Here is a 25,952-nt window from a genome sequence, read left to right on the forward strand (position 1 = left end):
ACTAACGTGTGCTGCCACCTGCAGCCCCTGGTTGAATTCCCATGAGGTGACACCGTAGCCTCTGACGCCCCCGTTCCTCCCTGCCTGGCGGTGTTGATTTCTATCTTTTTTATGTATTGTTGGAGGACCACTGTAATTACTAACCTACTTGTTAAGTAATTAAAGATCTTAGCTATTGAAGCAGAGTAATAACATTATAACATCAAGGAGACCACTGCCCTCCTCACTTACGGTAATCATAAATGTCATTTTTTATCATTTCATTTAAGACCTTAACAAAAATGCCATTTATAATTTTGGGTTTTGTGAAGTGCTAATGTTACGTCACAAGATTTTGCCTAAGTCTTCACGTTTTTTTTAACTCAAATAAGTTTTACTGATCATAGTTAATTATTTCCAGAAGTGATCACAGCTACACACTAACCATGTTGTAATCTCGGTTATCGCATTTTGTTCACAACTTTGCTGCTCTTAGGTGCTACTATAGTGTGCGGTCTACAACATATTTAGGATGGTTAGGTCAAGTTAAATCAGGTTAGGTAAGGTTATGTTAGGTCAGGTTAAGTTAGGTCAGGCTAGGTTAGGTGGTCAGGTTCGGTTAGGTTAGACTAAAGACATGTTTGTAGACCGCACTATATTACCAAAAATAACTGCTGCATGGTACAGAAAACAACCAAAGCAAATAGTTAACAAGATTATAATACGAAATCTTGCCACGGCATAACATAACTTACTCCCTTTACCTTATCTCATCATCCCTGTCTTCGTATGTCTGTCTGTACCTTTATCTCATCATACCTGTCTCGAAGTGTTTCTGTGCATCTAATATACGTCAGTGACAAGTCATTCAGTTGTCATGGCGGTGCTGTTAAGTAATTCTTCACATGACGCGTGCCACTGTAGTAGACAAACATGTGTTATCAGGGTACACAGAGCAGTGAAAGGTTGGATTATATATCTTCATTCGTGTTAGTAATACGTCTCAGTGAGTGATATAAGGCTTCTCTTGTCTAATCTTGTTTCATCGGCTTCTTCAACGATTACATTTATTTTGGAACTCTTGTATTGTTCCGTATATGTCGTCCAGGTTACTTTGTATTGTTCCTTGTATAGTCCAGGTAACTCTTGTATTGTTCCGTGTATGTCGTCCTGGTAACTTTGTATTGTTCCTTGTATAGTCCAGGTAACTCTTGTATTGTTCCGTGTATGTCGTCCAGGTAACTTGCATTGTTCCTTGTATAGTCCAGGTAACTCTTGTATTGTTCCGTGTATCGTCCGGGTAACTCTTATATTCCGTGTATGTCGTCCAGGTAACTCTTATATTGTTCCGTGTATGTCGCCCACATAACTCTTGTATTGTTCCGTGTATGTGTGTATCTGCTCCTGAAGGTGATCTGTGGGTTCTTAAGAGTTGAGCTGGGACAATATACTGAGCTGTGAATCTGTGCTTGTGGAGTCAGCATTCTCCTCCCCAATGTCTGAACCAAGTGATCGATGAGTGGCAAACACAAGGATATTTTTTTCAGTATTGGTTAATAATAATAATAATAATAATAGATATATAGTCAATTTTCACTTAGGATAGTTGACAAAGCCATGAGATACTTCAAAGTTCTTTAATGCCAACAACAACAGTATTTTGAGTTGACGGTCAACCATCCTAGTAGCAAATCAGATGCCAACGTTCACTTAACTTCCCTTGCCAACAGCTATGTCATATACGAGGGATCTCTATATTAGCTCATAAACTACATTACCGCTTTTCCTTTCGTGTATATCAACAGTAATAGTTTATTTTGGGAAGATCCGAACGTAAAAATCTATGTTAATTACTTACAACAGCAAACTCGACTGATGCTCTAGCTAAAATCGTATGACTTGTCCAATAATTTTTCATTAACTGGACGGGATTTTACAGTATTATGTTCATCAGTAACAGCAAAGACTCTTATAGTCTTTGGTAACAGGTACAGTAAATTAAGTCTCTGTGTTGAGCAAAGGAGAAGGAGAAGGAAGGAAGGAGGAAGGGAAACAGGAAAGGAATGAGGAAGGGAAAAAGGGAAGGAAGGAAAGATGGAACGAACCAAGGAAGAACGGAAAGAGACAGAGGGAGTGGAAGACGTAGCCTATTCCTCCCTAATTTCTGGTCAGAATTTAATTTTTCCCCGAAGATTTTGTTACACACTGGAGTGAATCTGAAAATGTCTCTTACCCAGGAACCAAACTCCAAAATGCTCAAATGATTGTCTTTAATTTTTATTGTATTTTAAAGTGTTCAAATGAGTGTTTTAGAATGCCGATAATCCTTGTTATATTTTTAGACTTTTAGGTGAGAAATTCTACTGCAGTGGATGGTGAGAAGCACTACATCAGCTGGGTAATGGGGGACATCGTTTACACCAGACGTCAGCCAACACGAAGTAACATAAACTATCCTAGAGGTCTTGAGTTATTAGTTGTGATATGCAGTGCTTAGTTAAATTATATATGGTTAAATTAGGTTGGGTTAGGATAGATTTGGTTAGATTATGTTAGGTTAAATTAGATTAGCTTCAGTTAACGTCTCACTGTAATGTTAATTGTATTGTTTTTATTGATGGATGTTTAAATGTGTTTATTTACGAGTTAACAGTGTGATAGCAGTGATGTTTTTAGTTTTAAGTGAAGCGTATGTGAAGATGTGTGTGTATGTAAAGTCTTTAATATTTCGTATGATAATATTGGTCAAGTGGTGAACTAGGAATAAAATACTTATGTGAGATGTAGAGCGAGAAAGTGGAGGAATTGAGAAAGGGAAGGAATAATACGTAATTTTGCTGTTGGGGCCAGGTGTGTGTGTGTGTGAGAGAGAGAAATTGCCATGGGGGCCTGAAGTGTGTGTGTGTGTGTGTAGCAAAACTGCTCAACAACATTACTGAAAATTAAAACAGTTTACATTCGGATTATTGGTAAGTTTAAGGATTTTGTTGTAAATCGACTTTCTTTGGCTTTCCTTGATTGAGTTAAGTTACTGTTTACAATATACTGTCGGTGTTGTAAACTTGTTTATGATGAACAATGGTGAGGTGATGGACAATTTTAATGAACAAATATACAGTAAATCGCTTCTGTTTTGCTTCCTTTGACTCGAATTTACGTACTTTTATTCCTGAAACTTGAAGAATAAGTCGCAGGTGTAAGTGAAGGATTTGTGTAATTTTTGTAACAATAATTTCCGTATGTCAAGTGTCAGGACTGTGTCAGGCGCGCTCCTCCTAGACGTACGATGTATTTCCCCACTAGTTATTGATGGGGTTATTATAACAACGTTATCCCTTTATTTAATGATAAGAAAGTATAAAATATATTCGTAAGCCATAAATACTTGGTTAATACATTTCATCTTCAGTGGTTTAAATAGGTTGATATGTTTTCCCCCATGATCCTGACTGTATCACCACTCAGTTTGACGTAAGCGGTTGTGGAGTGTGGGTGTGTGTGCTCCAACCAAAGCGTGTTGTGTGACTTGCCTCTGGATTTTACTGAGTCTTCGCCATGAGTGAGCGGTTTAAGGTGTCCTCCAGACGGAGGACCGCAGACCAACTACGGTTCCATAGATACCGATGACTTGGACGGTAAGGTGTCGTTCCCCACGTCACCTGGTGGTGGAGAGAGTGTGGGTGGTGGTGGTGGTGGTGGTGATGATGATGATGGAGATAGTCTTGGTAGTGTTGGGGCAGCTACTGGCGACCCCGACACCGCTACACCACTCAGCTTCAGCATGGCCAACGGTAACTAACAGCTCGCTTTCTCTATCTCTGACATTTTACCTCCTAACAGCACGGTGAGCGGTGGCGTCTGGTGGAGGGCGCGTCACCCACCCTATTTTACCTTTCCCCGGAAATCTTTCTGCTGCTGTTGCATGTTGCACGTCGTCGCCCCCAGCGCCTCTTGCATGCCAATGTCCCGTTATTCAGTGAGGGCGGAGCACGGCCAGGGTACGGGCGCTCCCACACACCCACGTCTCCATAGATGACCACAGCGTTGAGATTACCGCCATTGGGTGACTCACTGGGGTCCCTATAGCGGGGTTCTGCCATGACCCTCCGCCCTCAGGACCCCTCTAAGTCACCCTCCCCAGTAACCCGCCACCAGCTACTGTCCTCTCGTCTACTGAGTCATAATAAAAGAGGAAAGTGAAGGTTTTTAGCGTAGAAAATGAGAGGTGGTTGACCTGTATACCAGCCATCCCACGCTCCAGGCTGCCAGGTGCACGATATCACTCCTCCCCCACGTCACCCCTCCCCCACGTCACCCCCCCCTCCACCCCTCCCCCATCTTCCCCAGCCTTAGGAAACACGAATTAAAAATAAGAAAAATACTAACTTGAGATTTCCACCCCTCTTCTCACGGCTATTTCACCATCACACTTTGCAGAATAAAAAAAACAAAGCTTCAATTACTGACAAATACGTTCCCGGAATTTTTTTTTAATATAAACCGGATTTACCTTTTAAAAACCGCTTAAGTAAACCTCATTATTACCTCCTTAAAATTAATACAACAATGCGAAACGTTAATTGATTTTTTTTGCTGAACATAATAACTATACGTAGCTGACAAAGGGATATTGATATTTAGCGAACACAAAGGATGGTAACGGTATTGTGAAGTGTTGTTATTGCGTCTGGTAGATTGTGTTGGTTGTTATTGTGTTGTGTTGTGGAGGGGAGGGAAGGTTAGAGAAAGAGGAGAAGGGATAGGAGAGAGAGAAAGGGAGGAGGGTTGGAGAGAGAGATAGGGAGGGAATGGTTAGTGAGAGGGAGGGAGAGAGATATAGGGAGGGAATGGTTAGGTGAGGAGGGAGGAGGAGAGATTGGAGGAATGGTTAGTGAGAGAGGGGAGGGAGAGGAGGTGGGAGAGAGAGATAGGGAGGAATGGTTAGTGAGAGGGGAGGGAGGAGAATGGTTAGTGAGAGGGGAGGGAGAGGAGGGGTTGAGAGAGATAGGGAGGGAATGGTTAGTGAGAGAGAGGAGGGGCTGGAGAGAGATGGGGAGGGAATGGTTATGAGAGAGGGAGGGCTGGAGAGAGATGTAGGGAAGAAGGAGAGAGAGGGAGGAGGTGATGGAAAACAGTTGTTACTCACTGAATGGGAACAGGAGGGAGCATAATTAAGAAAGGGGTGTAGAGAGGAGCAAGGGGACAAAAAGGTGACCGCCCTCTCCTCCCTCCCACTCCTCCTCCCTCCCCTCCTCCCTCCTCCCACTACCCCCCCTCTCTCCCTCCTCTATCCCCCCTCTCTCCCCCACTCCCCCTCTCTTTCCCTCCCAACCCTCCCTCTCTCACCCTTCCCTCCTCCCCTCTCCTTCCCCACTCTAAGTAGTGTAAAAAGAAAGTAAGGAGAAATGGATAAAACAAAGAGAGGAGACAACCTGAGAGATGGTGAGGGGGAGGGAGGGTGACCATCACGCCCGCAAGGTGAAAGTCTATTGTCTGTCTGTCTGTCTGTCCGTCCACCCCTCAGGCTGTCACGCTCCTGATAACTCACTCTCTGGCCTACACACCTTACACTAGCTTATTCTCTCTCTCTTTCTCTCTCTCTCTCACACAGGGCAGTTCTATAGCCGTAGTCACTGAAGCCTTCTTAAAAATTCAGTTGCAAACTCTCTCTCACTTTTGTTACACTGTTCTGATTAACTGATTGACTGACTGACTGTTGTGCTGACGTAACAACTGACTTCTGGTGACGTAATGACTAACTTCTGCTGACATTGATTGGCTGACTCTTCTGCTGACATGATGACTGACTGACTTGTGCTAACGTAAAGACTGACTTGTGCTGACAATGACTGACTTGCTGATATATAATGACTGTTGTCCTGGTATCTGCTGACATTTGCTGACTTTTCCCTCAGTATGTGTCAGCTGGTCGGGTCTTCTTCCTTTTCCCGTCAGCCTCTTGTCTAATGTTTCCTCTGCCGTCACTCCTGTCACTCACTCGTTACTCTCCTGTCACTCCTGTCTCTTATCATGCCTTCCGTCACTCCTGTCACCTATCACGCCTCCCGTCACTCCTGTCATCACGCCTTCCGTCACTCACGCCTCCCGTCACCTATCCTGTCACCTAACACGCCTTCCGTCACTCCGCCTTCCGTCACTCTATCACGCCTTCCGTCACTCACGCCTTCCGTCACTCCTGTCACCTATCACGCCTTCCGTCACTCCTGTCTCTTATCACGCCTTCCGTCACTCCTGTCACCCAGAAAGTCCTACATTAATACACCCTTTACTTCACATGTCCTATCATCCTTTAACTCTGAGGACACATTAACTGGGCATTTAATTAAGATACCATTATATATAATTAGAAAGGACATAGGGTGTATAATTAGGACATACTAGGAGGACATGGGGTTATTATTAGGACATACTAGAACATGGGGTGTATAATTAGGACATACTAGGACATGGGGTGTATAATTAGGACATATTAGGACGTGGGGTGTATAATTAGGACATACTAGGACATGGGGTGTATATTAGGACATGGGGTGTATAATTAGGACATACTAGGACATGGACATACCAGGACGTGGGGTGTATAATTAGGACATACTAGGACATGGGGTGTATAATTAGGACATACTAGGACATGGGGTGTATAATTAGGACATACTAGGACATGGGGTGTATAATTAGGACATACTAGGACGTGGGGTGTATAATTATGACATACTAGGACATGGGGTGTATAATTAGGACATACTAGGACGTGGGGTGTATAATTAGGACATATTAGGACGTGGGGTGTATAATTAGGGCATACTAGGACATGGGGTGTATAATTAGGACATACTAGGACATGGGGTGTATAATTAGGACATACAAGGACATGGGGTGTATAATTAAGACATATTAGGACGTGGGGTGTATAATTAAGACATATTAGGACATGGGGTGTATAATTAGGGCATACTAGGACGTGGGGTGTATAATTAGGGCAACAGGACATGGGGTATATAATTAGACATACTAGGACATGGGGTGTATAATTATACTATATTAGAGATGGGTTAAATAATTAGAACACATTAGGACATGGGGTGTAATATTAAGACACTGGATATATAATACATAGGATTTATTAGGGACACTTGATATATATAATTAGGAAATTATTAGGACATGGGGTATATAATTAGGACATGGGCTATGACGTGTTCCAGTGTCTTGTTCTGTCGTAAGAGTTAGTGGTGAGGTTTTCCTTGTGTGGTAGTTCTGCTTCTTTCTGCTTCTGCTTCTTCTGCTTCTTCTTCCACACTCAAACACGTCCTCCTCCCCCTCCTCCTCTCATCCCACTTAACATGTCCTCTCCCTCCCGCCCCACTCAACAAATCTACTGACAGATCTTCTGACCTTCATTCGCATCTGCTGACATTTATTGTTGACACACCCACACCCCTGCTGACTGACTAACACACCCTGCTGACTGACTAACACACCCTGCTGACTGACTAACACACCCTGCTGACTGACTAACACACCCTGCTGACTGACTAACACACTCCTGCTGACTGACTAACACACCCTGCTGACTGACTAACACACCTGCTGACGACTAACACCCTGCTGACTGACTAACAATACACCCTGCTGACTGACTAACACACCCTGCTGACTGACCAACAACACACCCCTGACTGACTAACACACCCTGACCGACTGACTACACCCCTGAGACTGACTGACTAACACACCCTGACTGACTAACACACCCTGCTGACTGACTAACACACCCTGCTGACTGACTAACACACCCTGCTGACTCTTATCCACTGTTCCATCAGCGTGAGAGACTTTTGCTGCTTCTGTAAAACTGGGAAAAGATTCTTGTTGTCTTGTCCGGTGAGGAGTATACGGATCACCTGAAGAACAGTCACCCCGGCTTATTTAACCTCATGACTAACCACCCTGACACTGTTTGGGACGATGACGTTGGGTTAGGTTAGGTTTCAAGTCTGTTAAATTAGGTTAGGTTACGTTACAGGTGTGTTAGGTTAGGTTACCGGTAAGTTAAGTTAATGTTAGGGTGGTTAATCTTCAGGTGAAATAAGCTTGGGTGACTATTCTTCAGGTGGTTTAATTACACTCGGTCTGTCACTCCCAGGATCAACGTGGTACAGGTGGGAGACTCGGCCCTACCTGGCTGCTAATTAATGTCTGGGAAATACCCGAGTTATTATTGGTGTATGAAATGCTGAATCAATTTTACACTATATTGTGTTTTGATTACGTTATTATATCATTATTGTTATTATTATTATGAGAGAATATTTTTAGCCTTTATTTGATTTTTTATGATAAATTAGTTTTTATTGATATATATATATATATATATATATATATATATATATATATATATATATATATATATATATATATATATATATATATATATATATATATATATATATATATATATATATATTTTTTTTTTTTTACGAATGAGCGTTTTACTACCGTGTGTTGCATGTGTACCATTGGGGCAGGTGTTATCTGTCCTGTGTGTAATATGTGCATGTGTGTAAATACTAATAATAATAGTAATAAACGGTTTATTAATAGAGTTGCAGCCGGTGGCTGAAAATATACAAACTTACATGTGATTTAGACATAATAATATACGTTCAATACATTTACAGGGCTGTACAGTACATAAATCAGGAGTTGTTTATTATTTTAACAATAGATGGGATGGTGCTGTTCTTATATCTATCAGTGCGGGCTCTTATGGGCTGAATTTTGTTGTAGTGGCGGACTGCGCGAGGTGGGTGGGGGGTAGGAGGTGGCGATGACGAGGGTGGTGCAGTAGTCCACTGCCAAACCCCGCTAGTGCGTGGTGGTGGAGGTCACTGAGGGATGGCATTTCCAGGGTGGAGAGAGCGTTGGTGTAGCCGGAGTAGTCTGCGCCGAGCATGATTCTGCAGGCCCTCTTCTGTACCTTCTCTAGCTGACGTTGTTGGGTGGAGTTGAGAGAAGACGGCCAGGCTGGTGACGCATGCGTTAATTTAGGGAGAAGGGAGAATAAAGGCGTTGTAGATAGTCCTCAGCTCTGGCGTGGGTGCCCCAAGTGACCTGAGTCGTCGTAGCATGTAGAGTCGGTACGAGGCTGCCCTGATTGTGTGTGTGTGTGTGTTCAGTTTCCTTATACATTTCCGCAGGTTTGAAGGCAGAGATGAAATTTGGTAGGGAGGTGCGGGTGGCCTTGGGGCGGGCTGGCCGTGCACTACACATCCCTTCACCCTTGTAACTCAGCCGACCCAGGTAACTCAGCCACACCAGGTAACTCAGCCGCCCCTAGTAACTCAGCAACCCCAGGTAACTCAGCAACCCCAGGTAACTCAGCCTCCCCTAGTAACTCAACCGAACCCCATTAATTCAGCCGTCCCTAGTAACTCAGCCGTCCCTAGTAACCCAGCCGGCCCTAGTAACTCAGCCGACCCAGGTAACTCAACTAGTACTCATATACTATACATATACATACTAAACTGAAATTCTTGTATGTATAAAAAAAAATATCCATCATAAAGAATTAAATTGCGTTTTTTAAATTTATTATAAAAAAAATTAAACCATCACCCAAGCGGAGACGAACAATTACCATGGTAAGGATAATACTCGATCCAAGTGACGCTGTTATTTCCGTAGTCACCGCTGGAAACTGTCTCATGTCACCGTTTTCTTTATTCTTATACGTTATCACTGCGAGAAGCGTTACCATGGCGACATCTGAGCAATCGGGGTGGCGAGACACACATACACAGGGCAAGGTTGGGACATACACAGGACAAGGTTAGGACATACACACACACATAAGACTCACATACACACAGTAGTTATATTTAGCTGTATATATTATCAGTAATGGAGGGAAGGTGCGGCTGTGTTGCTTCATATTGGTGATGTCATTAGCGAAGTATTGAAGAAAAAGGTGAATTAAGTAAACGAGGTGGTGTCTTATAGTGCATGGTTTACCTGTGTTATAGTGAGGGTTTACCTGTGTTATAGTGAGGGTTTACCTGTGTTATAGTGAGGGGTTTACCTGTTATAGTGAGGGGTTTACCTGTGTTATAGTGAGGGGTTTACCTGTGTTATAGTGAGGGGTTTACCTGTGTTATAGTGAGGGGTTTACCTGTGTTATAGTGAGGGCTTAATGTTGGTAGTGAGGGTTTACCTGTGTTATAGTGAGGGTTTACCTGTGTTATAGTGAGGGTTTACCTGTGTTATAGTGAGGGTTTACCTGTGTTATAGTGAGGGGTTTACCTGTGTTATAGTGAGGGGTTTACCTGTGTTATAGTGAGGGTTTACCTGTGTTATAGTGAGGGTTTACCTGTGTTATAGTGAGGGTTTACCTGTTATAGTGAGGGTTTACCTGTGTTATAGTGAGGGTTTACCTGTGTTATAGTGAGGGTTTACCTGTGTTATAGTGAGGGTTTACCTGTGTTATAGTGAGGGTTTACCTGTGTTATAGTGGGGTTTACCTGTGTTATAGTGAGGTTTTACCTGTGTTATAGTGAGTTTGCCTGTATTTATAGTGATGGGGTTTACACATGTTATAGTGATGGGGTTTTTACCTGTGTTATAGTGAAGGTTTACCTGTGTTATAGTGAGGTTTACCTGTGTTATAGTGAGGTTTACCTGTGTGTTATAGTAAGTACCTGTGTTATAGTGAGGGTTTTACCTGTGTTATAGTGAGGTTTACCTGTGTTATAACGAGGTTTACCTGTGTTATAGTGAGGTTTACCTGTGTTATAGTGGGGTTTACCTGTGTTATAGTGAGGGAGTTTACCTGTGTTATAGTGAGGTTTACCTGTGTTATAGTGAGGGGGTTTACATGTTATAGTGAGTTTACCTGTGTTATAGTGAGGTTTACCTGTGTTGCCAGTGAGGAGTTTACCTGTGTTATAGTGAGGGTTTACCTGTGTTATAGTGAGGTTTACCTGTGTTATAGTGGGGGTTTTACCTGTGTTATAGTGAGGGTTTACCTGTGTTATAGTGAGGGTTTACCTGTGTTATAGTGAGGGTTTACCTGTGTTATAGTGAGGGTTTACCTGTGTTATAGTGAGGGTTTACCTGTCTTTTTGTAAACTTTCTGGATTTACGCTTTTGTTACCTGGTGTGAAGTTTACGATGCGGTTTAATTGGGTTTAGTTTTAGGGTTGGTTTATATTGTGTTGTTATTGTTGCCCCTCCCTCTACCATTCCCTCCCTCCCTCTTTTATTCCTCCTCTCCCCCTTATCTTTTCCCTTTCCTCCCCCTCCTCCCTCATTTCCTTCTGCCCTCCCTTCTCCCCCCTCCCCTCGTCCTGTTGTTTAAACCTCCAAGCTTATTTCACCTCTGGCTTAGGTCAGGTCAGGTTATATTAAAGGTTTCTATACGAATATTTGATCCACCACACGTGTTCTGAACCTGTTGATCCACCACACGTGTTCTGAACCTGTTGATCCACCACACGTGTTCTGAACCTGTTGATCCACCACACGTGTTCTGAACCTGTTGATCCACCACACGTGTTCTGAACCTCTTGATCCATCACACGTGTTCTGAACCTGTTGATCCACCACACGTGTTCTGAACCTCTTGATCCACCACACGTGTTCTGAACCTGTTGATCCACCACACGTGTTCTGAACCTGTTGATCCACCGCACGTGAAATATGGATGGTTAATGCTGCCTGTATTGACAATAATAGACCTTACGAGTTGGTAACATACAGAGGCTTGAGTGAACTGAAATGAGCGTAGAGAAATGAATGTGTAATGATGCTGAAAGGCGGAAAACCAATGTTCTTGAGGGCTAATTGGGGGAGATGGGGGGGGGGAGGGGGCGTCTTGGTAAGGTTTTGTTGTAGAGGCGGACTGTGAGATGGTTCAGGCATGTGGAATAGAATGGAAGGGAGACCAATTGAGCAGTAACGAGAGATGCGTCGTGAATTTAAATGAGGGGGTGGTTAGGTTTGGTTAGGTTAGGTTATAAGAAATGTGATGGTGATTATTATTATTGTTATTATTATGTTTATTATTTTTTTTACTTTTTTTTATTTCAATCCCAGAAGGTAGATAACTGACTGTGTAGGTGAACTGGGCCCCTGTGTAGGTGAACCGGGCCCCTGTGTAGGTGAACTGGGCCTGTAGGTGAACTGGGCCCCTGTGTAGGTGAACTGGGCCCCTGTGTAGGTGAACTGGGCCCCTGTGGTGAACTGGGCCTGTGTGAAAGGTGCCCCTGTGTAGGTGAACCTGGGCCCTGTGTGTGAACCGGGTGAACCGCCCCTGTGTGGTGAACTGGGCCCTGTGAACTGGCCCCTGTGTGTAGGTGAACTGGGTCCCTGTGTAGGTGTGTGTTTACTAATGTATACAGTGTGTTAGCTGTTGCCTCTCTCTCTCTCTCTCTCTCTTTCAGCATCTCTCATTCTCTCTCTTCCCCCCTCTCTCTCTCTCTCCTCCTCAGACAGGTTGACACACACACACACACTGGGATTTACCAGCAGCTGACGTAGAGTGTGATTGAATATTTCAGTCTTGCAAATTGGGTCAGACGTGTGGTGAGGTGTGAGGTGTGGGTGTGTGTGTGAGTGTGTGTGTGTGTGTGTGTGGTAGTGTGTGGTGTGTGTGGTGTGGTAGGGTGTGGTGTGGGAGGGTGTGGTAGGGTCTGGGGGTGAAATAAGCTAGGGGGTCTAATCTTCGGGTGGTTCCATATATATGTGTGTGTGTGTGGAGGTTACGTTAGGATTAGGTTAGGTTACGTTAGGTTAGGTTAATTACCATGTGAACCCAATATTTACTTCCTGGAGGTGAAGTGAGGGGAGGTGAGTTGAGGCGAAGTAAGGGGAGGTGAAGTGACCCACAATACCTGCAGATGCTCTCCTCTCCCCTGGCCGTCCTGTAATGAACCAGCGACGTGTCTTGTTCATGTTTCCTCGGGCTGACACACACACACACACACACACACACACACACACACGGGACCTGAAGTGTGTGTGTGTGTGTTTTGTCTAGAGGAAAAAATAGTCTGGTGTGGTTTTGTCCGACGATTGTGAAGACACACACACACACACACACACACACACACACACACACACACACACACACACACACACACACACACACACACTACAGTCTACATACACATACACTACAATTTACACACACACACACACACACACACACACATGTACGTGACACAGAGGCTAGGTATGTGTGTCCTTGGCTGGACGACTTGAGTGCAGAAGTAATTTGACACACGAGCCACACATCCTCCCGGCTGTGTCACTCCCTCCCTCCATACCTTCTCTCCCCTCCCCTCATCCAAGAGACTCTATAAACACAAACATCAAGGTATTTTCTTATTCCTGAACTTAAATATAATATTACAGGTACAGTAATTACCACATAGTAATATCATACAGTTGGTACCTTAACCTAACCCTAACCTAAACCCTAGTTAGCGTAGTAGTTTGCGGTCTCACACACACTTCAGTCCGTCCGTCTCATTTCCTGTCCACATATCCTTCCGTCTGCCTCATATGTATTCCCGTCTATCTATCCGCCTGTCCACCCAGAGACAATAATACCACCACACCTGTCTAATTCTAAACTACCACACTTGATGTCTCTCTCTCTCACACACACAGTCAGGAGAGTGGTGGTGGCCCTAATGACGTCACAACACCCATATGGTTATGTTTACACTCGACTTGAAGGATGGCGGCTCCCTCACACCCGCCATCCAGGGAGGGTAACGATAACAAACACTGACTCATACGACACTGAGGAGCGCACGTAGATTAGCTCCCCTCTCCAGGTTATTTCACTTGATTAAACACCCTAACTCTATCTGAGGAAGGATTAGATTAGGTTACAGTTACGGTGGTTGATTAGGGTAATTCCTATTTGATTTTAGGCAGTTAATAACATGCTGTAATTAGTATGTAATAGCTTAGTAAACTCTATGATGTCCTTGTATAAATTATCTTACTTTTTTTTTTCATTAGACATAAGGTTATTCATCATTAAATAAATAAATAAATAACCACGACACAGCAGCTGTACTTTGTGTATAAGGCAAGTGTCAACACATGGCGGTCTTCCTAACACGTTTTCAGGATAACATAATATTTTCCCCCACAGCCAACCACAAATCCCGCCAAACTACGATGAGAGGTATTGCTTTCCACCCTAGTATAATGATGTGTTGGTTAGGTTAAGTTATACCTAATTATGGGGTAATGGTGCTGAGGTGGTTGTATGTTCATCCTTCTTAAGTAATGCTGATATGTATTACTACGCTTCAATTACTTGGATATTTAATCGTATATAGTCTTTGATAGTTAATACACCATCAACAATTAAATATACATATACGTAACCCTTGTTCACTATACATAAAATTTCCTGTCAATATTATAAAACTTTGAAAAAAATCCATTGTCCGAATATGAGTCAGTTTCTTACCCCGATGAAAGCGTTTCGTTATATATTCAGTTAAAATAATAATGTACCGTTATAAATAGTAATATAAAAATTCTAATAGTTCTTCGAAATTAATTAATGAATAGATATAATTAATGGTCATTGTTTTACACGCAGATTTTAATGAAATGTTCCCACCTCAGTGACCACATGTTTACTGGCCAACCATAACTTAGCCGAAAAGTTTTTAGCATTTACAAATTTTTTTAATGCATCAAAGGCGCTGTATCAAAACACTCAAATGAACGTAATACATTAAATAAAATAGGAGAAAAATATGAAAAGCAAGCGTAAAGGAAGAAAATTAGGCAAAAGAAGAAGAGTAACGAGTAAAAAATAAAAAGGGGAATTCTCTTTTGTTGCTGTTGAAAATTAGCCACCGCCTTTGTCCACTGGCGAGGGAAGCCGAGTGACTGAACACAAGGAAGAGTAAATTCGTCTTCCTCTTCTCATTCACCAGGAAATATATTAAAATGATGAAATAATATAGCGTAAAAACAACCCCATCAGATTATGCTATAAATTTAATATACTAGAGCAACTATTGATATATACTAGGCGTGTCATGGCGCGATAAATGGAAGAATTCGTTCCTAACCTAACATACCTAATAAGAGTTAAAATGCGCTTTAATAACTTTATATTTACTTAAATAAATTCTACACTAACATTCATTGACAATAAATGTGTGAATAAACAAGTTAACAAAAAATTCGTTTGAATGTAGTCTCGCGCATCCTAGTGTGTAGAAAAAAAATCACTGGTCATAATTTGTATCTGATATTTTTTATTTTATTTATTTTTTCGTTAATTATGATTGGTTGTGATTTTTTCCTTGCAGTTTAGTTAATTGATTATGTGTGTATGATCGTTTAAATGTGGACTCTATTTTTTTTATTGCTGTATTTTTATATTTATTCATTTTTTATGGACGAATCTGGATGGGTTATTTGTATACTCAAATTGGGATGCGATTTTTAATAGTTTTTTGTCCTGGATGAGATCAAGCCTGGTCCGGGGTTACACAGATAGGTATATGAGTGTGTTTGTCTATTAGCACTAAATTGTCTGTCTGTATGTAGTTAAAACTTAATTGTGAGTTTATTAGGGCTGAAGACACGTTATATTGTGAGTATACAACACTTAAACTTTCAAGGAGGTAATGTAATCAGCTTTCACTTCCTAAATTATAAAATGAAGTACCTATTCATATTTAGGTGACAAATACAGTAAGTACATTTTATATACGCTCATGAGTAACCATTATGGCCACTGGTGCATCTATAAATAGTGACCAGACTCGTTAGTATGGCCAGAACATAAACACCCTTGACTTACCTTCAAGGACTGGTCAAGTGGTGTTTATGAATCAGTCATGTGCCTGTGCTGTGATGGTGGTTCCTCGGCTATAAATGGTGTGCTTTGTGGTGTATTTAAAGAAAACAGCTACATGGGGAGGTTAGGTCTCTCGGTGTGAGGATTTTTAATAATTTTTTACTGAGAATATTGTCAGTCTCGTTAATGAAGAGGTGTTTGGGTATTAAGAAATATTGGTTAAATTTAAGCAAGGTATTTTTTGATGCAGTATTTTAGTTGTTTGTTCTTGAGTCTAAATACAATTGTAGGGGCCAGTTTTTGTAGTTGTTGTTGTAGTAATAATAGCTGTAATAATAGTGGTAGTAAATAGTAAGCGTAGAGTCGTATCTCTAAGTGATCGATGGACATTTTTCAAAATTTTAAATGACGAAGCTGAAATATGCGACGAAAGGACTCAAACGAATTTTTGGAATTTCATAATATTTTTTTAAGTATTCTTTTATTAATCCGAGTCTTCATCTTAAAGACCCCACAACTACAGGATGTTATTGCGTTAAGTAGAGTGAGATGATAATCCTGGCGTGTTGTGTGTGGACTAACCCGTTGTCCAACTGAGTAACACGCGCAGCCTACCCTGAGAACTTGAATTAAATTGTTTTAAAGTAATGCTCACACTTCAGTAGCCCCAGACCTGACAACTTGAATTAAATTGTTTTAGACTAATGTTCTGACGAATAGTAGCCTCAGAACTCCTGCCTAGTCCCCGACAACTTGAAATAAATAATGTTGAAATACAATTAGTTCCAGCAAGTGTATGTTTTTGACGGTACTGGCTTGATTACGTTTTGAATCAGAATGTGTAAATATGATGGTATATATTGATTAATGTGTCATAGCATTAATCACAAATAGGTCATAAATTATAACGTCTAGTAACATTAATCATAACTTTAGTGTCAAAATATAAATCGAAAAATATCAGTTGGTGGTTACATGCGTTGACCGTCCGAATGTTCACCAGGGAGAACATTACATTTATATTTGCAGAGTAATAGATTAAAAGGCGATAATATGGTGATAAAACATTACATTGTTCACATTAAGTTGGTGAATACAATTGTTCCATTAAAAGTTGCAGAACAGGACCTTGCGTTATTTATCCCGTGTGTGTGTGTGTGTGTGTGTGTGTGTGTGATCAGGCAAATATACAGACTTCTATCATAATGCCGACCGTTTCGTGTCCATTTGTCTAATAAGAGAACAAAATAAATAAATTCTATCCTTACCAATTCACATTACGCGTACCGTACTGTTATGTGAAGCAAATTGATTTTCTTTTCTGTAAGTGAATGGTAAATGTCCAATAAATTTTCCCAATTGAGTTATATGTGACAAGATGAAACGACAGTGTACTCAAATTATTATTGTCCGCTCCTAGACTCATGAAAAGTGAAGGTAATATGTTTGTCAAGTCAGTTATTATATTCAAGTGCGCGTAGAGTTTTGGATATATGTAAAAATATAGTAAAGTTTACGAGGAAAATTTATGTACACAGTAACCAATCAAGAGTCCAGAATAAGGATAAATATTGACCAATCAGATGCTATAACGTGATTGAAATAACCAATCAGGATCAAGGACGGTGGCCAGATGACTGGGTACTTCGTTTTGGCGCCTTCCTCTCCTCCCAGCTTCCCAGTGTTTGTTCTGCCTACGGTAGGGACAACACTGGGTAAATTATATTCTTATGTTTTCTAAAGTAGTTACACAGTACTTTAAGGAAATGATCGTCAGTGAATATATACTACTTTGTTTTATGTGGGAAAGTGACTCGTGAACTGGAAAATTTCAAATAAACACGAAAATGTTGACATCAAAGGTTACCTCACCAGACAACCGTTGAGTGTTGGTTGGCGAGCCGTCATCATCACCAACACACAATATACAGGTATTCCTTTACATTTACCGTATTTATTTTAATTTTTGGGACTATTAGGAAGGTCATATTAGTAGGTTAAATTTAGCACGAGAAATGAAGCCTTTTAGTATTTTTTTTTTTATCAATTCCGTGTATCGTTAATTAAATGGTATATAAATGATACCCACACAATTTCAGCCTCTCATGTGACTCCTATACACATTAAGAGATAAAAATAACCCCGCGCATCTCGGTATCCCAGAATATAAAGTAACTGTGGTAAATTTTATGCAAATACCGAGAAGAGTTTGATCCTTAACTCAGCCAACATAAAGCTTGACAAAGTGGACGGACAATTGGGTAAAGAATTAGTATCTGGCGTCGCAGTGTTTCCTTGACTAGTTCCGTATATCATGTTGTTAAAATGTATTACTATGCTTCAACAACTTGTTAGATTATGTTACGTTAGTTTAAATTTAAGTTAGGTTAGGTAAGATAAATTTTAAGTATCAATTCTTATTATAACAAACATTATTTTTGCTGTAATTGGATTCTCATTCAAGGAAATATTAATTAAATTTTATTCTAGTGTTTGGGTTATAAATGTGATTATATATGTTTATACTAATGTAGGTATATATTAATTAAAGTAAGATATATTATAGGTTAAATAGGGTATATATTGTACGAGGATAAGTAAAGTATGCATAGGGTTGTGTTCGGTATATGCTAGGGATATCTTAGGTATATTCTAGGCTGTGTTAGGTATATACCGTAAGATTGAGCAAATACCGTACTAGACTTTGCTAGGTAAGGTTGTGTTACCTAATGCCAGCGTTCAATAACAATTCCTTTACGTTATCTGGTATATTGGGGAATAATTATGTTACTGAGGAGGAAGATTACGATGTTAGTTTGTATTGTAATTCTAACAAGCCGTTCGTGATACCTGACTTAGTTTGTGTGTAAGTGACGAGCCGTTCGTTATACCGGATATGTAAAGGCTAGTCGACGATCCGAGTGTATTTGGGTGTTGTTGAAAACGTTTGGCCACTTAATGAAGGTGTGGGTGGGTGTAGTGTGGTGGCGCTGTGATGGTTGGGTGTAGTGTGGTGGCGCTGTGATGGTTGGGTGTAGTGTGGTGGCGCTGTGATGGTTGGGTGTAGTGTGGTGGCGCTGTGATGGTTGGGTGTAGTGTGGTGGCGCTGTGATGGTTGGGTGTATCAGAGTGTAATGTAGAGCAGTGTATTTGAGTGTACTGTAGTGTGTAATGATATCAACTGTTTACGTGTAGTGATGTAGTGTTTATATAAGGGTGTAATTACGTGGCAACGAGTTTGCTTACCACCAGATGTTCCAGTGTAACTAGCAAGTGTACTCACAGACCCACCCCCCTCCCCCACCCCTCCCTCCCCCCACCACCCCTTCCCCTCACCCCTTCCCCTCCCCACCCCACCCTCCCTCCCTCCCCCACCACCTTCCCTCCCCACTAAACCACACACGCTCTTATACTTTTTTTTTCTGATTTTCGCACATTTTGCTTTATCTGTCTGTCTTTCTATTCTATTCTATCTATTTATTTATCTCTTATCTGTGTGTCTATGGTAGAAGGAGGAGAGGGGAGAAGAAGAGATAGCGAAGGGAAGAGAAGAGGATGAAGTAGGTGATGATAAAGAAGAGGGGAAGAAGGAAGATGGCTGAAGGGGTATGGAGAGAGATGGATAAAGATGCGGATGAGGAAGATTTAGAGTGATGGATAGGAGAGAGGGAGGTGATGGTGGTGGTGAAGATGGTGGCGGTGCTGGTGGTGGTGAAGATGGTGGCGGTGCTGGTGATGGTGATAGCTAGACATAGTGTCATTGAAGTTTACATTGACTCACCGTGTATAGTATAGGAAATCTAAACAAAGCTGTTCACCATGCAATCTATCCTAGGCAGTGTAGGTATATAAACAATAACTCCCACGGCCTTCCTTATCTTACCGTACAATACCAGCGCGAGCGTTCCGTATCGCCTGGCGTTCAGCTCCCAACCAACCTTTTATGGGATGGTAAACTGGGAGAGTGGGTTCGCCCGACTCGTGTGCCTGCATTGGTGAAGCGGCGTGTGTTTGTGTGCCTGTCTGGCTGGCTGTGTGCATTGCCTCGCTCAGTTCTCTTCTCACCCGTGACCTTTTTACAATCGCTGGCTGTGAGGGGAGAGGAGGGGGTGTGAGGAGGGGGTGTGGGGGGAAGGGAGGGAGGGAATTCGTTCAGACTAGTTATAGGGTGAGGTGGGGTGGAAGGAAAGAGAGGGGAGGGGAGAAGCCGAAACAGGTGGAAAGGGGAGAGAATTGTGATGGAAAGGAGGTGGTAGGCATGGAGGAGGATGTAGGAATAGGTAGGGGAGGTTGATGGAAGAGGAATAGGGGGAGGCAGAGGAGTGAGTGAAGGGGGTGAAGTAACAGGTACATGCCTGTGGTTGTAATGCAGTGGGTGGAAAACTGAAAGTGAACACACGGTAACATGACTGTGTGTGTGTGTGTGTGTGTGTGTGTGTGTGTGTGTGTGTGGGGAGAGATAGAGCCAGCCTTTATTCCACTCACTCACACACATAAACAAACGACACAATAAAAACAACACTATCGATCACCCCTCACCTTCCTCCCCCCTCACCCCCTACCCCCTCCCCCTCACCTTCCTCCCCCCTCACCCCCTACCCCCTCCCCTTAACTATACGGGATAACTACGTACTAAACAATTTATACCAAATAATTCAACATGACCTTTTATAAAACCTAACTTAACCAAAAGTACTCTTGTGACCTTTTAAAAATCCGAACTTACTTCCACAGTTATCGCCAAGTTCAAAGTTCGTATGGATTTCTTGGTGCTTGTGATTCGTTCTTTAGAGTACAGAGACAGACAGACAGATAGATAGATAGATAGACAGACAGACAGGCAGGCAGGGACGCAGACAGACAGGCAAGTATGCAAACAGACAGGCAGGAACGCAGACAGACAGTGCCAGACAACGGTACTCTATATGTCGTTTCTGAGGAGGAGGAGCAAGAGGAAGGAGAGAGGAGGAGGAAGGGGAGGAGGAGGAAGGGGAGGAGGAGGAGGAGGAAGGAGAGGGGGAGAGGGAGATAAAAAGCAATGGTATAATATTTAAGCTGTTATAATTAATAGCTGTGTGCTGAAGGTGGTGATGGTGGTGGTAGGAGAAGGTGGTGGTGGTGGTAGAAGGTGGTGGTGGTTGTGGTGGTAAGTGAAGGTGGTGTTGGCTGTAGGTGGAGGATGGTGGTACTTCTCTTGTTCTTCCTTCTCTGTCTCCCCTTCTTCACCCCTCCTCTTCTTCCCCTCCTCTTCTTCACCCCTCCTCTTCTCCTCCTCAAGGTTCAGGAGACTAAACACACAGTATGCCATAATTCTTCTTATCAATATTTTGATGTTGGACGACTGTGGAGTTTGGGGCAGAGCCAAGCTAGCCTTAATCTGATACAGTCTTAACCTAACACAGCCTTAACCTGATACAACCTTAACCTAACCTTACGCAGCTTTAACCTTAACCTCACACAGCCTAATGTTTAACCTATCCTTAACCTAACCTTAACCTGACACAGCCTAATCTTTAACCTATCCTTAACCTAACCTTAACCTCACACAGCCAAAAGTAAACCTAACGTAACCTTAACCTGACATAGCGTAACCTTAACCACACACACCTTAACCTAACCAAACCCGCGATGAGGGCTGGGGGGGGTGGGTGGTACTGATAATATGACATGTGAAACCCGTCTCTGTGAATCCCATTACTCTTAATGATGTCTGCCTGAGCTGCGTCTTCTCACGGATGAAAACACTAATATTTGGGACCCGTGGAGAGAGGGGGAGGGTGGAGGAATAGGTAGGGAGAGGGAGGAAGGGAAAGAGAGAGAGAGAGAGGGGGAGTAGGGGGTATGCCAGGAGGGAGATGGGGAAGGAAGAGAAAGAGGGAGAGAGAAAAAATGGGGAGGAGGGAGAGAGAGAGATAGATCAGAGGAACTGTTTCTTATTCACTATTGGCTATTGACTAAGTGACGCTTCTGTGACGTATAACTGATCTTCAACAACTAACTACAACGCCTTTAAACAGGTGCTTGCCCTCTTACTCCACTTAAAACACTTACTCTAGCATCAGCAAGAATAATAATAGAAGCCTCACTTAGCACCCCCTCCTCCCCCTGGGCTTCAGTTGTCACCCATTGAGGTAAAGAGACCAGGTGTAAGGCTTCACCTGTGTGGTCTGGTTGTAACTCATACTGGATGGTGGAGTAATGCTAAGCGTCCATCGTTCAACCCCATGCTACGTGTTTTGGGCCGTGTTGATGTGAAGCGCAGAAGCGTTTACAGCGCCCAACAGGGAAGCATGCTAAGTTCATGCTTGCCTTTATGTCTCACGAGTTAAGGACGTAGAAGCCTGAAGAGTCAAGGGTTAATGTCAAGTTATTGGAAGCTCCAACAACTTTCCCTGAATACGAATTCGCAACTTTCGACTTACACCAGGTACCTACTTTACTGCTGGGTGAACAGGGACTAATGGGGGCTAGGAAGTATGTCCAAACAACTTCCACCGGCCCGGGAATCGAACCCGTGACATCTCGCTTGCGAGGCATTGGTGTGTGAACGTTGGAGGGAGGGAGGGAGAGGGGTGAGGGGAACATCTGTAAGGCCTGGTAAACACGCTGCTTTTGTTCTTAGTTGTGACTTAACAGTGATAAGGAAGATTTATAGAGCCATTGTTGAAGGTAAAGTGGCCCCCTGTCACAGTGGACCTTGACCTAACATGACCTAATATAAACCAACTTGACCCTAACCTAACTTGAACTAATCTAAACCAACTTGACCCAAACTTGACTTAACGTAAACATAACCCAACTTGACCTAATCAAAACCTAACCTAACCTAACCCCATTCCTCATTGACCTCAAAATTAACATCCATTATATATCGTATCATGACTTAAGTACTTCGTTGTAAAACAATAAAAATAAAACCTGCTGGCTATTTAATTTTATATTTAGACTAATTAAACCATTTGATTAAACCAACGTACCTGTGGAAACACCTGCCAGGGGGTTAAACCAAGTTGTATAGGTCACTCGTATGGGGGGGGGGGCTGTTTACCTAGTGTGTTGTTTTTCTATTGTTTTTTTTCCCCTACATTTATTATCAGTTCTCTTGCATTTTTCTCATTTTCTTGTAAGTGTGTGTGGGGGGTCTCAGGTTACTAAGGGCCTTCGTCTCTTAAGGTGGGTCAGGTTAGGTTAATCTCTCAGGTTAGGTCAGGTCAGGTTAGGTTAATCTCAGGTTAGGTCAGGTCAGGTTAATCTCAGGTTAGGTCTCAGGTTAGGTCAGGTCAGGTTAATCTCAAGTTAGGTCAGGTCAGGTTAATCTCAGGTTAGGTCAGGTTGGGTTAATCTCCAGGTCAGGTTAATCTCCAGGTTAGGTCAAGGTCAGGTTAATCTCAGGTTAGGTCAGGTCAGGTTAAAGAAGTAAGTGTCTAATCTTCATGTGATCTTTTATTTTTTATTCTCATTTGTTTATTTTTTCTGATAATGTTGTTTTTGTTGTTGTTGTTAAGAGTCAGGTGTTGACTATCTCACCTGTCCTTGTCTGTTAACCTTTGTGTAAGTGGACGTAAAAGGTAAGATACAGGTACTGAGGACCATTAACAGGTTATTCTTGGTGTGTGTGGGGGGGGTGGGTGGGGTGAGTGGCGTGGGGTGAGGTGTGTGTGTGGGGGGGGTGAGGTGTGTGTGGGGGTGGGGTGAGTGGCGTGGGTGAGGTGTGTGTGGGGGAGTGGCGTGGGTGGGGTGTGTGGGGGGTGGGGGGTGGGGTGTGTGTGGGGGTGGGGTGAGTGGCGTGGGTGAGGTGTGTGGGGGGGGGTGTTAGAGTATGAAGGAGAGGGGTGGCTGTGTTGTAGGTGAGGGGAGGTTAAAGGAGAGGGGGGGTGAGGGGAACAGACCTAACCTAACCCCACACTGGTAATAACCTAACAAGAAACGCGTCAGAAACAAGAATTGAATTGTACCAAATACCTGTATCGTATTTCACCCTAATTAACATAGTCATCTATTGTAATTAACATGTTAAATCCTGACGCTATTAACATGTTGTATACTGACGCTATTAACATGTCAGGTGCTATGTTAACATCAGTAAACAAACGTAGTGACGTATTTAACATGACTGTGTGTGTCATGTTTGAAAGGTTAACTTATTGAATGGTCTTTGGTCTGGGAGAGAGAGAGGGAGGGGGGAGGTGAGAGAGAGGGAGGGAGACGGAATAATGTGTGGTGGGGAATGGAGAGAGGAGAGAGAGGAGGAGGAGGAGAGAGAGAGGGAGGGAGAGAGATGTGTGTGGTGGGGAATGGAGAGAGGGAAGGGGGAGGAGGGGGAGGGGAGGTGAGAGGGAGGGGAGAGGGAATAATGTGTGGTGGGGAATGGAGAGAGAGAGAGGGAGGGAGGGGGGAGGAGAGAGGGAGACTATCACATAATGGACAAGTTATCTGATGAGAGTAATTTACCTTTTTTAACCTCATTATCCCCTGTTCCATGTTTATCATCATCTCTCCTGTCTCTTCTCTTCCTCTTCTTTCTTTGTCCTTTTCCTTTCTTTCTTTCTTCCTTTCTGTCTTTCTCTTCTTCCTGATTTGTCTTCCCCCCTTCTCTTCCTCCTCACCTGATCTCTCTCTCTCTCTCTCTACATGAGTCAGGCTGGTTGACACAATTCATGAAATTACAACAGGGAGATCGATACAATAAATCCCGCCCCGCCCCGCCCCGCCCTCGTTTTGCCCTATCCAGAGACACACCCCACCCCACCCCTCCATGTCCAGCCTTGCCCCGCTCCCCCCTTGTCTTGCCCTGACCCAACACATCCCTCCCTGCCCCCTGCTCATTTGGGTCAGGGGTTGGAATTTGTGGGGGGAGAAGGGGTGACGTGCAGTGGGGGGTGGGAGATGGGAGGGGGTGATACACAGTACAGGGCCGTGAGGGAAGTATCTGGGGTCCTACCTGAGGGGAAGTGTCTGGGGTCCTACCTGAGGGGAAGTGTCTGGGGTCCTGGCTGGGGAGTATCTGGGTCCCTACCTGAGGAAGTGTCTGGGGTCCCTACCTGAGGGAAGTGTCTGGGTCCTACCTGAGAAGTGTCTGGGGTCCTGTGGCTGAGGGAAGTATGGGGTTCTGGCTGAGGAAGTGTCACAGATTCCTACACAGAGGGGAAATGTCTGGGGTTCTGGCTGAAGTGTCTGGGGTCCTACCTGAGAGAAGTGTCTGGGGTCCTGGCTGAGGGAGTATCTGGGGTTCTGGCTGAGGAAGTGTCTGGGGTCCTGGCAGAGGAAGTATCTGGGGTCTGGCTGAGAGTGTCTGGGGTCTGGCAGAGAAGTATCTGGGGTCTGGCTGAGGAAGTGTTTGGGGTCTGGCCGAGAAGTATCTGGGAGTCTAGCTGAGAAGTGTCTGGGAGTCCTGGCTGAGGAAGTGTCTGGGCCCTGGCTGAGAAGTGTCTGGGGTCCTGGCTGAGGAAGTGTCTGGGGTCCTGGCTGAGGGAAGTGTCTACAGGAGGTTCTGGCTGAGGAAGTGTCTGGGGTCCTACACAGGGGAAGTGTCTGGGGTCCTGGCTGAAGTGTCTGGGGTCCTGGCTGAGAGTGTCTGGGGTCCTGGCTGGGGAAGTGTCTGGGGTCCTACCTGAGAAGTGTCTGGGGTCCTGGCTGAGGGAAGTGTCTGGGGTCTGGCTGGGGAAGTGTCTGGGGTCCTGGCTGAGGGAAGTGCCTGGGAGGGTCCTGGCTGAGGGAAAAGTGTCTGGGGACCTGGCTGAAGTATCTGGGGTCCTGGCTGAGGGGAAGTGTCTGGTGTTCTGGCTGAGGGGAAGTGTCTGGGGTTCTGGCTGAGGGGAAGTGTCTTGAGTCCTACCTGAGGGGAAGTATTTGAGGGTCCTGGCTTGGGGGGGAGGGGGGGACCGGCCGAGTTGGTACTGTCTCAACCGGTTATAACTGGTTTCCTACTATTGAACCGGCTCTCAGGTCCACGTTAACTGGTACACAATCACCACGCTTTCTTAGGGTACTCGTATCCGGCAGTATTTAACCGGCTGTATCTGCTTCTAAGGCATTTTCTAACCGTATGTATCCGGTTTACCTGACCTTTTCATGGCGTAGAAACTGGCTACCGTGTGTGTGTGTGTGT

The 25,952-nt window shown here is 43.5% G+C and overlaps 1 long non-coding RNA gene across 2 annotated transcripts in view; it reads left to right on the forward strand.

Moving 5' to 3' along the window:
* Positions 1-3,462: 3,462 nt before the first annotated feature.
* LOC121869076 overlaps positions 3,463-25,952 on the forward strand; it is a 113,097-nt gene continuing 90,607 nt past the window's right edge. The window contains exon 1 of one of the 2 annotated variants that reach the window (XR_006089504.1): positions 3,463-3,770. This is a non-coding gene — a long non-coding RNA (uncharacterized LOC121869076). The remainder of the gene's footprint in view (positions 3,771-25,952) is intronic. The other variant, XR_006089505.1, reaches the window with a different exon arrangement.

Source organism: Homarus americanus, unplaced genomic scaffold (assembly GCF_018991925.1).
Source record: "Homarus americanus isolate GMGI-L3 unplaced genomic scaffold, GMGI_Hamer_2.0 scaffold24694, whole genome shotgun sequence".
In the NCBI taxonomy this organism is placed as follows: Eukaryota; Metazoa; Arthropoda; class Malacostraca; order Decapoda; family Nephropidae; genus Homarus; species Homarus americanus.